Source organism: Triturus cristatus, chromosome 9 (assembly GCF_964204655.1).
Source record: "Triturus cristatus chromosome 9, aTriCri1.1, whole genome shotgun sequence".
Taxonomy (NCBI): Eukaryota; Metazoa; Chordata; class Amphibia; order Caudata; family Salamandridae; genus Triturus; species Triturus cristatus.
Window position 1 is genome coordinate 431193926 of NC_140592.1, and position 14554 is coordinate 431208479.

The 14554-nt window shown below is 44.8% G+C and overlaps 1 protein-coding gene across 1 annotated transcript in view; it reads right to left on the reverse strand.

Moving 5' to 3' along the window:
• The window catches only part of LOC146798096 (cytochrome P450 2G1-like), a 1456444-nt gene that overhangs the window by 1126465 nt on the left and 315425 nt on the right, over nt 1-14554 (reverse strand). The window lies entirely within an intron of this gene.

Here is a 14554-nt window from a genome sequence, read left to right on the forward strand (position 1 = left end):
TGCCGTAATTTTTTCCCCAAGCCCTCGGCCTGCAGTTCGGGCCTTTTCTTCATTTTCTAATGCTGTCCAGTCAATCTTTTGGTCTCCCACCTCCCATTCTTTTTCTTTGAGTTTCTCGTAAATACCGGCAGGCAATAATACCTTCAATATTTTCATAATGTCAGGATAGGTATAATCACCCATGAGTAACATGTCTTTTATTTCACGGTGGAAACCTGCTGGGTCTTTGTCATGGCTGGGTACTAATTTTTTCATTTCCAATAGTTCTATTTTAGTTATGGGCGTGTACACAAACACGCGTGAAAAAGAATCATCTGTATTTTTAACTGGGTGCACTTCGCGTAAGGGATTCTGTCTGTCTATGTAATACGTTTTTCTTTCCATGGTGGGAGCTGAATCATGCTCTGGGCATACGAAGACACTGTATTGGTGCCGATATTCTAGAATTTCTTTAATTAGATCAGTACCCAAACCTCTCCATTTATTCATTAGTAATTCTATCAGGATATCAGGTAGGGGACCAGGATCGGAGTGTTGGCTTTTATACAATATAAGGAGTTGTTGTATCATGTATATACCAGCTAAACGCTGTTCGTCTGGGGTAAGATTCAGAAACGTGTGTGCTAGCGCATCATCACTGTATTTTTCAGAACTGTCAGCCCATTGTACTGCTGACCTGGCTAATTCTTGTTCATCCATAGAATCGAGCACATGGTACCCCCTTCGTTCTCGGAGTAATTTATCAGTAGCCTGGAATAAGTGTTCAGGGGACCTTGTATTTGACATAGCGGCTTGAAAATTTCTGTTACATTCTGGACGTATCGGACGTATTGGATCATTAAAGTATCTGGTATTATTAAAAGATCTTCCCTTACCTACATAAGCTATCGTTTCTCTAGCTGGTGATTCTAATTGTCCTGCGGTCATTTCTGATTCTTCCTCCTCCTCTCCTTCTGATTCAGTTTTGTCTGCCTCTAATCTGTTTTCATGTATTTGTTCTACTTCTTTTCGGATCTTTCGGCACATAACTTCTATACTCTTCTGTTTATCATGTCTACTGTCTGTTATATTCTGACCCCATTTGGTAAGTACTTGCATTTCATCCGGATCTACCTCAGGCCTATCTCTGTTTCTGATCAAGCAGTTTATGAAGAAGCGTAACAATAGTTTCTGTATATCCACTTTCTGGTATTCCATGGCCTCGTCAATACTTTCAGGGCCTTGCCCTGTTTGGACAAAGCGATATATGTTGTCTAGATGAGCAACCATTCCTGGTAGTGTCATTAAATAGATCGAAGCTCGTCGTATACGTAGTGATGATAGCAACATTCTGTCCTTTTTACCGGGCACTGGATCATATCTACAATCTGCAAGAAGTTCCTTAAATATATCGGAATTTGCTGTTTGAGGTGTACGTTGGTATGCTAAATCTCTAAAAGTCAATCTAAGTCCTGGCGGTGGCATGGAAAAACCTCCTGTCGCACCTCCTGTCGCACCTCCTGAGGTGCCAGGCCCAAAAGGATTTGTTGAATGTAAGGTAGAGAGTGTAGATGCCGGAAGAGCTGTAGAAACCGGCGGAACGATTGGAATGTGAGGGGGTGTTTGTTGCTGTGGTAGTGGGGGCTGATGGTCTTGGTGTTGAGCGTTGTCAACCGGTGATGCGCGTTGATGCGCCACATTAACATATTCGGGGGCTGCATCGTCTAAATAGGAAGAAAGGAAAATATCTTTTGCGGTCTTGGGATGTATTTTAATCGGAAGTAATGGAGGTGGCAGATCTTTTGGTACCTCCAAGGTGGCCTTAGGTAAACCCTCGGCCAGAAGAGGATACATACCATTCATAAGAGTGTTTCGTTGTCTGTCTACTTGTTCTGTTTTTGCTCGGATACCTTCCTCAATTAATATGTCTTCTCGGGCTTTTTCTGAATTCTCTCTACTTTTCTCTTCTTTTCTGAACGCTTTCTCTACGCGTCTGTGCGATTCTTTACGCCATAATTCAATGGCATCTTTCTGTGACTGTCTGGCTTTCTTTTTCCATAATACTTCTTCTACTCTCATGATGCAATCTGCATCCCATGTCCCAGCAGCGGGCCATCTCTGATTCTCTGCTAAATCCTTGGTGTAGTCCACCCATAGATCAAGATATAATACGGCATCTAGGCCATGTTTATGGTACATAAAGTACCCTGGAGTGTCCCTAGGTGGAATGGGAACGGCTTCTTCGAGTATCCCTTTTCTAGTTTTTATCTGTCTTAATTTTGAAAAGAACGGCATCTTTAAACCTTGCTACTTGATTCTTACTCGAACTTTTAACACTTGGACTTGAACGCAATTAATACAATAATGAAAATTGAACAATCATTCATACCACGACATTTTTTAAAAAAAAAAACATATTATAACATTTAACATTTAACACGAACAACGATAATTAGAATAAAACTAGTTACGGACATAATACTAGATATACTGGATATACTGCTAAACAGTACAGATACACTGCTAAAACAGTGCAGACCGGATCTGTGTACCCAAACCCGTCTTGACCGGCACAAACTAATGTGCACGTCTAAATGCGTCCCCAGCAACGGTACTCACCGGGAAGCACGAAACGGAAGGCCTCGGAACTGAACTGGACTGGATCGGACTGGACTCGACTCGACACGCGACATGGATACTTCGGAACTTCGGAACCTGGCGGGCCTCTGTATACCTCGGATCGTGCTCTCTCAGCTAGGCTCTGGTCGGGATTCTTCGCACTTCTCACCGCCTCGTCTGGGTGTTGATCGCAGCCTCAGTCACCCCCGCTTGGTCGGAGGGAGATACAGGAAATCCTGCGGGTACGCGTAGTTGTCCGTCCGGCTGTGGCAGGAGACCGGGCCTGCAACGCCCCTCCGGCGCGTGAGATGGGGAAGGTGTCCCTATTCGGGCGCCAATTTATGTGGTAAATATTTAAATTACCTGTACTATTTTTATGCGGTAAAGTCTAATAAGAATAACTCAGAAAAATAAGAGGCAGAATCCGTGGTATTTGAGGTTATAAATGGGAATTTATTCCTTACAAAGGAATTATGGTTCGAACCAGGCAATCGAATTCCATCACCACGAAGGTTCAGGAAGGGATAGGCAATACATTATTGACAAGTAATTATATATATAGTAAATGCATTACAGTAAAGACAGATGCAGGAGGCGTAACAGCTGATAAGAAAGATAAGAATACACATACGTAATGAAAAAGGCGTTACAATAGGCGTGCATAAAGGCGTATACTAGAAACGTCATTAAGATGATGTCACAGGTGGGTGGATCCATAAGAGAATCCTGCAATGTCAGCAGAAATACATGGCAGAGATGCGCACGCAGCCGCATGACGTGTGATTGACGTGTAACTAGAGGGTGAAGGGGACTTGACATTTAGCTCTACATGAGGAGACAGAAGTCTGGGGTGTCAGAACGACCTAATCCCAAATCGTATCTAATATCTTGTGTTTAAGGAACTGTTTTATCTAAAAGGAAAGTTCTCTCGGACAAAGTCTATTCTATACTGACTGTTAGTGCGTGTACAAGCGTCTAAGTGTCTACATGAGATGCGAGGGGGCATGGGCCTTCCATGGTAACAGGGGCTATGAATTACTTGCACGGAGATAGTGAGGCCGGGCCCTTTGCTCGGTAGCTGGAGGGATGTTTACCTAAACTACTAGACAGGAATGCATTGGATGAGGAGCGGAGCAGATAACTTGAAGGCTGAATACAGTCTTTGGCAGGCAACAGGCCGAGTCAAGCACCGTTAGCCGCGCAGGGAGTAGGACAAAGGTCATGGATACAGATGCAAGCTCAGGCTGGAGCATTCAGAAGCAGAAGGCAGGAAAAGATTTGATGACAGAATTCAGGGCCTACTCGCCTGAACTGTAAAACGTGAAAGGTGTACCATATAAAGTCGGTGGCCAATCATACTTAGGAACGGAATATCCAACCCATTCATGGCGGATCTGAAAGAGGACATGTTAACGTTGGACGCACATGTATTTGCGTCTTCATAGCTGGAAGTGGAGGGAACATACATGTACTTGTAGCACGTACATGGAGTCGTTGGGGTCTAAGATAGGGGACACAATTGATCATAAAATTCATATTTCCTCAACACGGGTGGGGGTACGACTCGTACGTACGCGGGTGTACATACACGGGGGTTCGACTCGTACGGGGGGTGTACATACACGGGGGTTCGGCGCGTACTCACGGGGGCTGGGGGGGATGTTCGGCGCGTATGCGGGCACATGTCTCCATGGTTGCTATGGGAGTTCGGTGCGGACGGTGTTTTTTCCATCCGGTTGTAACATCGGACGCACGGGATCGATCGTGATTCCGCGGTCGGACTTCACTTTGCACATATGTACGGTAAATCGTCCGAGGACGTGTCAGACACCTTTTCCGACCCGAGGACGTGTGGGGAATAATTCCCAATGCGGTTCGTATGGACTTTTTACCATGCAAATCGTGATTGGCAGTTTGTACGGCACTTGTACGATTCGTATGGTAAAAAGACCGGATACGAGTCGTACGGGGACATTTTTTACAGGATCGTGATCGGCACCTAAGTGTAATTAAACAGTGCAATACAAACAGCAATATAACCCCAAAACTTTTTTAAATCAGATAAATGTTCATAATATCCTTCTGATGAAACATTCAATGCAATTATACAATTTGATACAGGCAGCACTACATTCATAAGTCTTATATCAGAAAATACTGATTTCAAAAGGTTATGCCCCCTCTAAGAAATGGTGCAACTCATCATCTGTATTCAATCCCAAATGTAACAATCGCAAATTACAAATCCACCTAGACTCCAATTGTCTGAGACATAGTTTCCTGTCCGTACCCTTTTTGTCTGGTAGCACCACATCCACACCATGGAACTTGAATTTTGATCTATCAAATCCTCCTGTGCGCTCATGGGATACCAAGGCATATGTGATGTCACTGTTTAAACAAGCTCTCTCGTGTTCTTGGATTCTCACCTTCAATTGACGGGTGGTGCTACCCACATAGATCTTATTACATGTACATGTCAATACATATACAATGAGCTGGTCAGGCAATTAATAAAGTGTCGAATGATGTGTTTTTTAGTCGTGTTATAACTGAAAGTCTGTGTCGTATTGCATCCCAGGTGGCAGATATTGCAATCCCCACAAGTGTAGAAACCCTGTGGTCTTCTTAGCAACATCTGTGTGTTTGGAGCTTTAGCTAGTGTATAATTCGGGCACAGGGTCTCCTTAATGGTCTTACTTCTCTTATACGCTATTGAAGGCTTCCCAGAAATCAATCCTCCAACTCCAGGTACCCCTTTTATGATGGCCAGTGTTTGTTCGAAACCCTGTAAATATCCTGATTGGAGGATGAGTAGGTGGTTATGAATGATAATCTTTCTGCTACTGAGTCTTTTTTGGTCTTGTTAATCAAAAATTCCTTACGACACACCCCTCTAGCTCTCAATTCAGCCTGTTGTAGATCCTGTTGTTTGTATCACCTTTTACTCATTCTGGCAGTTGTCAGTTTTGCATGAAAATCAAAGCTCAAATCCTCACTAAAATTTCTACGAATTCGTAGTAGTTTGCCAAATGGAATGGCTCTTTTGGTACATTGAGGGTGGAAACTGTCATGATGTAATATGCTATTGATGGCTGTTTCTTTCCTGTACAATGGACTGTGTATTTTTTGAATGGTGACATAAAACTCTACATCTAGAAATTGTATTTTTGAAAGTGTGGCACACTACTACCCCTTCCCCTCCCTCCGCCCCCCTCCAAGATGTGAAAATCACAGAAAACAATGTTCTAATTAGTTTACAGCAATATTAAAATTGTCAGCAAAAAATCAGAAATCCCTGGTGAGGCTGCCCAAACACAACCCACTCCAGCTTTCAACTGCCCAAATGTAGACTGCATTACACTCTACCCGGCTGACTTATGTGTCAGTTTGAATGTTTTAAATCATGTGTAAATTGCTTTTATCGGTTGCTGTGTAATCTGAGACGACTTTTAATATTTCTGTTTTTAGACAGTATAACTGACCATGCCAGGGCTAGTATGAAACTAAATGCCCCAGCATGCTTAGTGTGATCAGGGTTGGACTAACTGAAAGTCACCTTCAAGACAAAGATGAAAGCTGCTTTTCAGCCAGTCTTTTATCACATCCAAGCCCAGCAGAAGGGGATTGAGCAATTTCTTTGAAGTGCCTCTGTGCATTTTGGATCCCTTTAAAATTGTCATGAGCACATTTTAGAAAAGCTCTATTGTATGCACAAGATTGCGAGGTGTGATTTATACTGAACACAAATAAACTGCCTCAGCTATATGTATTATAGAATAATGGCCTTCATCGGTTGTCATAAGGAAATATGGAATACCATCTCTGCCCTGAGTTGTAAAGTAAAAGATAACAATAATTTGCTGCAGAGGCTCCCTTGGATGCCATGACCCTAGGCAACTATAGGTGCCACAGAAAGTAGAAGATACAGCACTCCTGTCAACTGACCCCGTGACTCGAATAGTGTCACTTTTACCCAGCCTTGATTTCTGGCCAATATTACTTCATCAGCTGGCACTTGTATGCCGGCTCTTCTTACATGAAAGAGAAACTGCTCTTAGCTAAAAATAAAATAAAACACTCCTAAACATTTTTTCAATTTTTAATGTGGGAAAGAAACAGAAGCAATGGGGGGTGAACGCCACTGGAGAGGAAGGAAGAGCAAGAAAACAACCTAAAAGAAGGTGGAGCAATGGTAAAGCAAGGGTGGTAGGTATGGGGAAGCAGCAAAGAGGGTGCAAGGAGAAATAGTAAAGCGGACAGCAGAAGGAGAGTACAGTAGAGAGACTGCAAAAACAAATGCACTCTCATGGAGTACTTAACAATATTGAAACAAGGGCATAGTGGCAGGGGAAAGAAGCAATAAGATCATGAGGGTGGAAGGGAAAAAGCAACAAGGACAAAAATGGAATATGAAAAAATCAAATAGTACCTAAATCACAGCGCGATCTGTGGAAGAACAGCAATCAAGCTGAAGCTATCAGTACTTGATCCATGCTCCAGCCATAAGAAGGGACAGTGAAGCCAGCATGGACTAGCCAATTAGAAGCCAGCAAAGAAGAGTGACAATAAAGACAACAAATGGTAAGCAATGTATGGGCTGCAAACCCCTTGCTGTAGAGAATATCTCTCACAAGTGTGCGCTGTTTTAGGTGAGACCTACAAGAGACACCATCTTCAGCATCATTGATATACTCAATATGGTACAGCATGTCACACAACCAACACCTATGATGTCACATTCTCAACCTGGTCTTCTCAACATCATCAACTATCCAATGCAAACAACCCATACCTTTGAACTGGACTATCACTTTGCTATCCCTATCTCCCTGCTCAGCTACTATCAACCAAGGTCAACATAAAAGAGAAGACTAACTTTTCAGGTCCTACAGAGACTTCTCTCAATAGGCAACCTAATGCTTGAAACCATCTCTCACCCCATCAACTCCACATCTGACTCCAACACCCTTTGAAACAATGTCAACAGTCTTTTGGAATGCTATGTGAAGTCCACTCCTCAACTACAACTTAAAGCGGGGTCATGTGGGCCAGAATGAAAGTGACAGGGGTAACACCACTGGGGAGGACAGGAGAACAAGTTAACCAGATAGAGGGCAGGGATATATCAAAGTGAGGGCAGGAGGGATGGGGAAGTAGCTTGGAGAGTGCAGGGAGAAATAGCAAAACGGATTGTGGAAGGAGAGAAGTACACGAGGATGATGATAAAAACTTATTCACTCTCTCATGGAGTACTTATTTCTAATTAAACCAGGGGAGGTGGAAGGGGAAAGAAGCAATATGGACATGAGGATGGCAACCACACAACAGGGGATTAGGAAAAAATAAAAATAGCAACTCAATCACATTGTGATCCGCAGAAACACAGCATTCAAGCTGAAGCAATAAGTACTCAGTCCATGCTCCAGCTGGAATTGGAGTAAGTGAATCCAGCCTAGACAAGCCAATTAGGCGGCAGCAAATAAGAGTGAAAATGAAGATAACAAATGGTAAGTAATGGGCGGGCTGCAAGCTCCTTGTTGTATACAATATCTCCAGCAAGCACGAATGCACGCATTCACTACCACAGGTGAGACCTAAAAAGAGGCATCGTCTTCAGCCTCATCGATCACTCAACGTGGTAGAGCATGTCACCAAACAAACACACTAATAAGCCACATTCTCAGCCTTTTTTACTCAACATCACCCATAATTTAATGCAAACTACCTGTAACTTTGTACTGAATTGACCACTTCGACATCCCTATATTCCTTGCTCAGTTACTACCAACAAACCAAGGTCAACACAAAAACAGAAGATCAACCCTTCAGATCCTTCATAGACTTCTCCATAGACAACCTAATGCTTGAACTCATCTTTCACTCCATCAACTCCACGTCCAATGCCAATACCCTTTAAAACAACTTCGGAAATGTTTCTGAAAGCTATTTGTGTGTCCACACTTCAATTACAACAGGCAAGTGCAAGCCAAACCCTTCAGCACCATGGTGTTCTAAAGATCCTGTTGACAATAAATGATCCATCCACAGATAGGAAAGAAAATGGAAATAAAACACATCTCCCAAGGACCCGTCTTGATACTAAAGTCTCTCTGCATAACAAGCAGACAACTCATTACATTAGCCAAAACAAACTAATATACCATCACGGTCAGGGAAGCCAACAGAATCAGAACACTGTTCAGAACAATAAAGCCTTGTATCAAATCCCTGCTGAACAAACCTATTTATTACCTCCCAGAAAAGTGCAGTAAGATCCACCTCTTTGTCTGTGAAACATACAGAAGATCAGACAGCACATCGGTGATACCAAACCTGCTTCTTATCTTACACCCACCTCTTCCTGCCTTGAAAGCCCTATCCCTCGTAAACCTGCCTGACATAATCAACTCCCTTAAATCCCTTTCTTTATGAAGATGATGTCATTTAATCTTTCTTCATCTAAGCTCTCTATGGGGAAGCTCTCTTACCCCTACTTACCATTATCAATGACTCCCTCACTCAAAGAATCTTTACAGAAGCTCTTTGGACTGGTCAGATCTTCCCACTCCTAAAGTAACCTACACTAGCCCCTCATGACCTCACCAACTACTGGCCCATCACTCACCAATCATTCATCGACAGGATCATTGAAAAAGCGGTCTATGTTTAACTCCAGGATCACATGAATGCTAACCATCTCCTGCACAACTACCAGTCTGGCTTGAAATCACCCTGCAGCATGAAGACCACTACCTTACACATCATATACGATGCTCGCTTGACCACAGACCAAGATACCCTTTCCATCTATGCACCTGGGACCTGGAACAACATCCCCTTATCAAATCAAATCAAATTTATTGGTTCAGCTTTACAGAAAAGCCATACAATAATAAAACATACAGTAAAGAACACAGAGAAACACCCTGCTTGTGGAATCACTAGGATTCATATCCCCGATAATACAAGAGGCTACAAATAAAAGAACACTTCTGGGCATAGAACATAGATATGTTAAACAGGGATGCATATCTCACTCAGGGAGATATGGGCATTAGAAATCTTGTTCAACTAAAAAAAAATACTATTATGTGCTTGCATATGCTTAATAAGTGGTATAAAGACTGGGAGACGCTTTGTGAGCAGTTTGCCGGTTTCCAGATTGCCTGCCACCCTCTTTATTGTGGACTCAAGCCCCCAGGAGCCAGCGGGGCGCAACAAACAGCAGAGGCCACTCCCTCTACTTAGCGAGGGCTACATTTACCGCTCGCGCCTCCCGCTTCGCGGGAGACGCTTCGTGAGCAGTTTGCCGGTTTCCAGATTGCCTGCCACCCTCTTTATTGTGGACTCAAGCCCCCAGGAGCCAGCGGGGCGCAACGAACAGCAGAGGCCACACCCCCAATTTACGAGGAGTAATTTTAGGACACAGGAATCCCGCCCCGCGGGGCGCGCGCAGGCGGCGCCGGGCCAAGCCCGGAGCAAGGGCGGGCCGTCTGTGGCCGTCAGGGGCCAAAGGAGGCCGGGCTGGGCCACGTCCCTTTCCTCTGTCTACGGAGTTTGCCGACTTGTGAATATTCCAGGGTACATGTTTGGACATTAATGGTCCTGTTTCCCGTGCTGCATCTCAGGTGACTCTAAAACAAGTTTCATGTATGACTTCCCCTGCTTAAAGTATATTGTATTGGGGTAGATTGACCCAAAAGTGTTATTTGTGTGTAAATTTCGATTTTCCGGCATTGTAACCCTTTATATTCTAGCGTATACAAAAGGACGGGGCTCACGATAGGGATAGCTAGCACTGAACATCCTGAACATCCTGAACAGCCTTTATCATAAGAGCTGAGTCGCTGCTAGCACATGAGATCCAACTGACTGAGCGGAGATTATCAATGGATTCCCTAATAGCTAAGAAGCGGTCTTCCCTGGGCAATATAGCCTCTTGTCCCACGCCCTGCAGAGGGGCTCACTTAACTCAGCCACCTTAGCTCATACGACCCAGCCTGACCCTACTGACGTAATAACGTCGGCGGACTCAAGCCCACAGGGGGACCCTAAGATAGCAGGCTTAACTGGGCTGTCTTCTACTAACCAAAATGCAGCAAAGGGAATGCACAGCACTGTCGATACCCAGGTGGGTATTCAACACAGAATATCGCAAGGGGATGATTCGAGGGGGGGGCCTAGTGTCCAACTAGCAGTAATGGATGCAGACCCCACACGGAGCCCTAGCAGAGAAGTAGTTACACGCTCCAAAAGATCTCTAATTTTGGCGGGGCTTTCAGAGCCGGGTGGGCCGCACTAATCAACTCGTGCCAGCAAACCTAGTCGAAGAGGGCCGACAAAGTCCAATAAAGGAACTGGCAAGAACCCTGAGAGTACAGGATGTCCAACCTGTCATAGTGCAAGAGGGGCAGATGGGCTTCATGAAATCATCTCAGCGTTTGAGAAAAAAATGGAACAGCTTTTTGTTCAATATTTGGGCCCAGTAATGACTAAAATCTCCAATATGGAAGGGAAAATAAGTAGCCTGGCAGACTATAACAGGGGACAGTCATCCGGGAACACCCCACAGGGGAGGGAGGAGGGGTCCGCAGTGGTTGACTGCGGGAGAGATGACGTAATTAATATTGACCCCGACCCTAGAGAGCACAGAGAGATAACCCTGGAGCCAGAAAAGACCAGTAACAGGAATCTGCGCTATAGGGCCTCGGGTAATTTGCGAACTCCATCTGACCCTAGGGATAATCGCCTGGGACAGAAGGAGCCTAAGAAGGCTTTTAAGGACAGTAGTACTGACTGTGTCCAGAGCACCCCAGGTCTTCAGACACTGGATTTACCCCCGGCTTCCTGCCCTTACTCAATAGTGCTAGTAGGCATACCAGGACTAAGTAAAGACAGTGAAGAATCGACCAGCACATTGATAAATAAGGCCTCGTACTGGATATATAACAACACACCAATAAGGAGATTAAAGCACAGACATATCCTTATGGCTAGGAGGGTGGCTTGGATTGGGGGCAGCGGGAAAAAATTTGCAGGTGATTGTGTCATCGTAAATTTTAGGCACCCAACATGGGGAGGGTGTGAGTGGGTCTTGCATAAGGATGCTTCCCCTGTATTTCTTTTACAGGGATAGCGCCCTTGAGTTTGGGCAGAGTTTGCAGCGGCCATGGGTTACCAAGAAAGGTAGGGAGGACACCACTGGCTTTGCACCAAATAGATTCGCCCCTCTCTCTAGCATTTCTGCCCTGGATGAACAAGACAGACTGATGAGATTAGGGAGTGGTGAGATCGAGAGAGAACAAGATACCCATCGGAATTCTGGAGATATAAGCCCACTAGGGGCACACGATCAGGAATCAAAAGTTGGTACTTTTGTAGGGTACGAGAGGGAAGTGGAAGGTAAATCTCTGAAAGCAACTTGCTCAGAGACGTGCTTCCCTCCAAGGAAGATGAGGGGAGGGACTAGTGGCCTTGATCCAACCCCCAAGGAGTTGAGGATGACTTCCTGGAATATTGCAGGACTTGCAGCTAAAATCCAAAACACAGAATGGTTAGATTTTATCAAAAAATACCACGTCATCTGTCTCCAGGAAACATGGGAGATGGACAATAGCGTGCCATTTTTGGAGGGATATAAAATGTTTTTTGTCCCGGCCCGTAAATCACCAATGGGCCGTGCTAAGGGTGGCTTAATAACGTACGTGGCACTGACGCTGCAAGGGAGTTGGCAAGATTTGGGGTGGGACTCGGGCTGTCTCCAGGGTATAAGATACTCTAAGAAGGGCTTAAAGCTCATTTTTATAAATTTTTATAACGCAGGACAATATATGTCAAATTTGGCCGAGCTGGAGGAGAGACTGATGGGCCTACACGACACAGGGTATTCAAGCACCCAGTTGATTCTTATGGGGGATTTTAACAGCCACCAGTGCCCTTATTTGAAATGGGAAGGAGGAATTTGGGATGCATGCCCCTCCACCAAGGGATGGCACACAGAGCACTCCAGAGAGGGCATGGCACTAAGCACAATTCTGGGCAAGTTTGCCTTAACCCACACGATGGATCTGATCAATTGTGGGTCGCCTAACACAATAACTCCCTCCTTTAAGGGACGGGGAAGCGACTCAATCATTGATTATATCTTTGTATCAAATGTACTAATAGGTAGGGTTAGCCTTTTTAAGATAGTGCCCAACGCCTTCAGGGACCACAATCCTTTGGTACTGTCACTGAGGGACACCGAGTTTACCACTAAAGTTGATAAAAGGACTACCGTGGGCCAATATAAGGCAGAGGACCAGGGCAGGAGAATCAAATGGAGCAATATTGATTGGATAGCACTCCAGAGAGCGCTCCTTGCAAATATTGATAGCCAGACCTGGAGGTGTTTGGACCCCACTGTAGAGGGGAGCGACTTGATCGTAGCGTTTGAGGGCACTGCCCAGCATATAGATAGCCTTTTGAGGAGCAAAACAAATACGCAGGTCGATTTTTGCCCCAGATGGTTTGATAAGGAATGCTCAAGGGCCCACAGGAACCTGAAGCAGGCACTCAAAACAGTCCCAAAGGATAGAGGAATAATCGTCGCCTGTAAGACTCGGTATAAAAAGGCGATCAAACTGGGGAAAATTTCCCTACAATCCCAGGCTTGGGAGTCAATGAGAGAAGCGGCTGAGCGCCTCGATATGAACAGTTTCTGGAGGGTAATAAACGACCCGTGTTTTCAACCCCCAAATAAACCACAAGTGGCGTCCCATATTCTGCCAGAAGCATGGGTGGCGCACTTCACTAGCTTATACCACCGGGGTGAACCAGAGGAGCAGCCAACTTTAGTCACAGGACTCCCTGTTGGTGATTGGACACTCATCACGGTAGCTGAAGTAAAACTAGGAATAGATGGCCTGGTAATGAGAAAGGCGCCAGGGCCTGGCGGGATCCCTCCCGATCTATTCAAAAGTCAAGTAGACCTCTGGGCTCCCATACTGACCAGGGTATTTAACACAGCCATTGAAGTAGGTATGCCCAGATCCTGGTCTACGGCCGTTATTGTGCCAATTTTTAAAAAGGGAAACAGAAATGATCCGCAATGCTACCGCCCAATATCCCTTATAGATGTTATGGCGAAAGTCTTGGGGAGAGTAATTTTAAACTGCTTAATTGTCTGGGCTGATGAAAACAATATTATCACAGACGTCCAGTATGGGTTCCGAAATGGGCGCTCCACGACAGATCAATGCCTTATTCTTTATCACTTGGTGGCAAAATACACTCAGGCTAGGGAAGGTACCGTGTATTTGGCATTCATGGACCTTTCAGCAGCTTTCGACTGCGTCAACAGAAGAAAGCTGTGGGAAACCTTGGGAGCCATAGGTGTGGATCCAGGATTGATACATTTTTTACGAACGCTTCATCATAACACAACGGCACGGGTCAGATTCACTGATGATGGGGACCTCGCGGAAGACTTCCGGTGCCGGGGTGGGGTGCGGCAAGGATGTATACTTGCGCCGTTTCTGTTCACGCTTTACATAAATGGGCTAGATAAGGCGCTTGGAGCATTGGAGGCAGACTGCCCCTGCATTGGGAGGAGAATTATACCTGTCCTCCTATATGCAGATGATGCGGTCCTCTTGGCGCGCACGGGAAGGAGTTTACAGGTTCTTATTAGTGGATTTGTTAGGTTTATGGCGGACTTAGATTTAGTGCCCAACCTCTCAAAATCATATATCATGGAAGTGGGCAAAACGCCATCTAAGAATTGCAGTTTTACAATAGGAGCACATAAACTCGAAAAAGTAAAACATTTTAATTATTTGGGGATTGTATTTGATAAAGATCTTAATTTTAAACCACTAGTAAGGCATAAATGTAGCCAACACCCTAGCGCGGTGGGGTCGATTATGAATTATGCGACTAGACTTGGCCGCTGGTCACCCAATGAAATAGTACA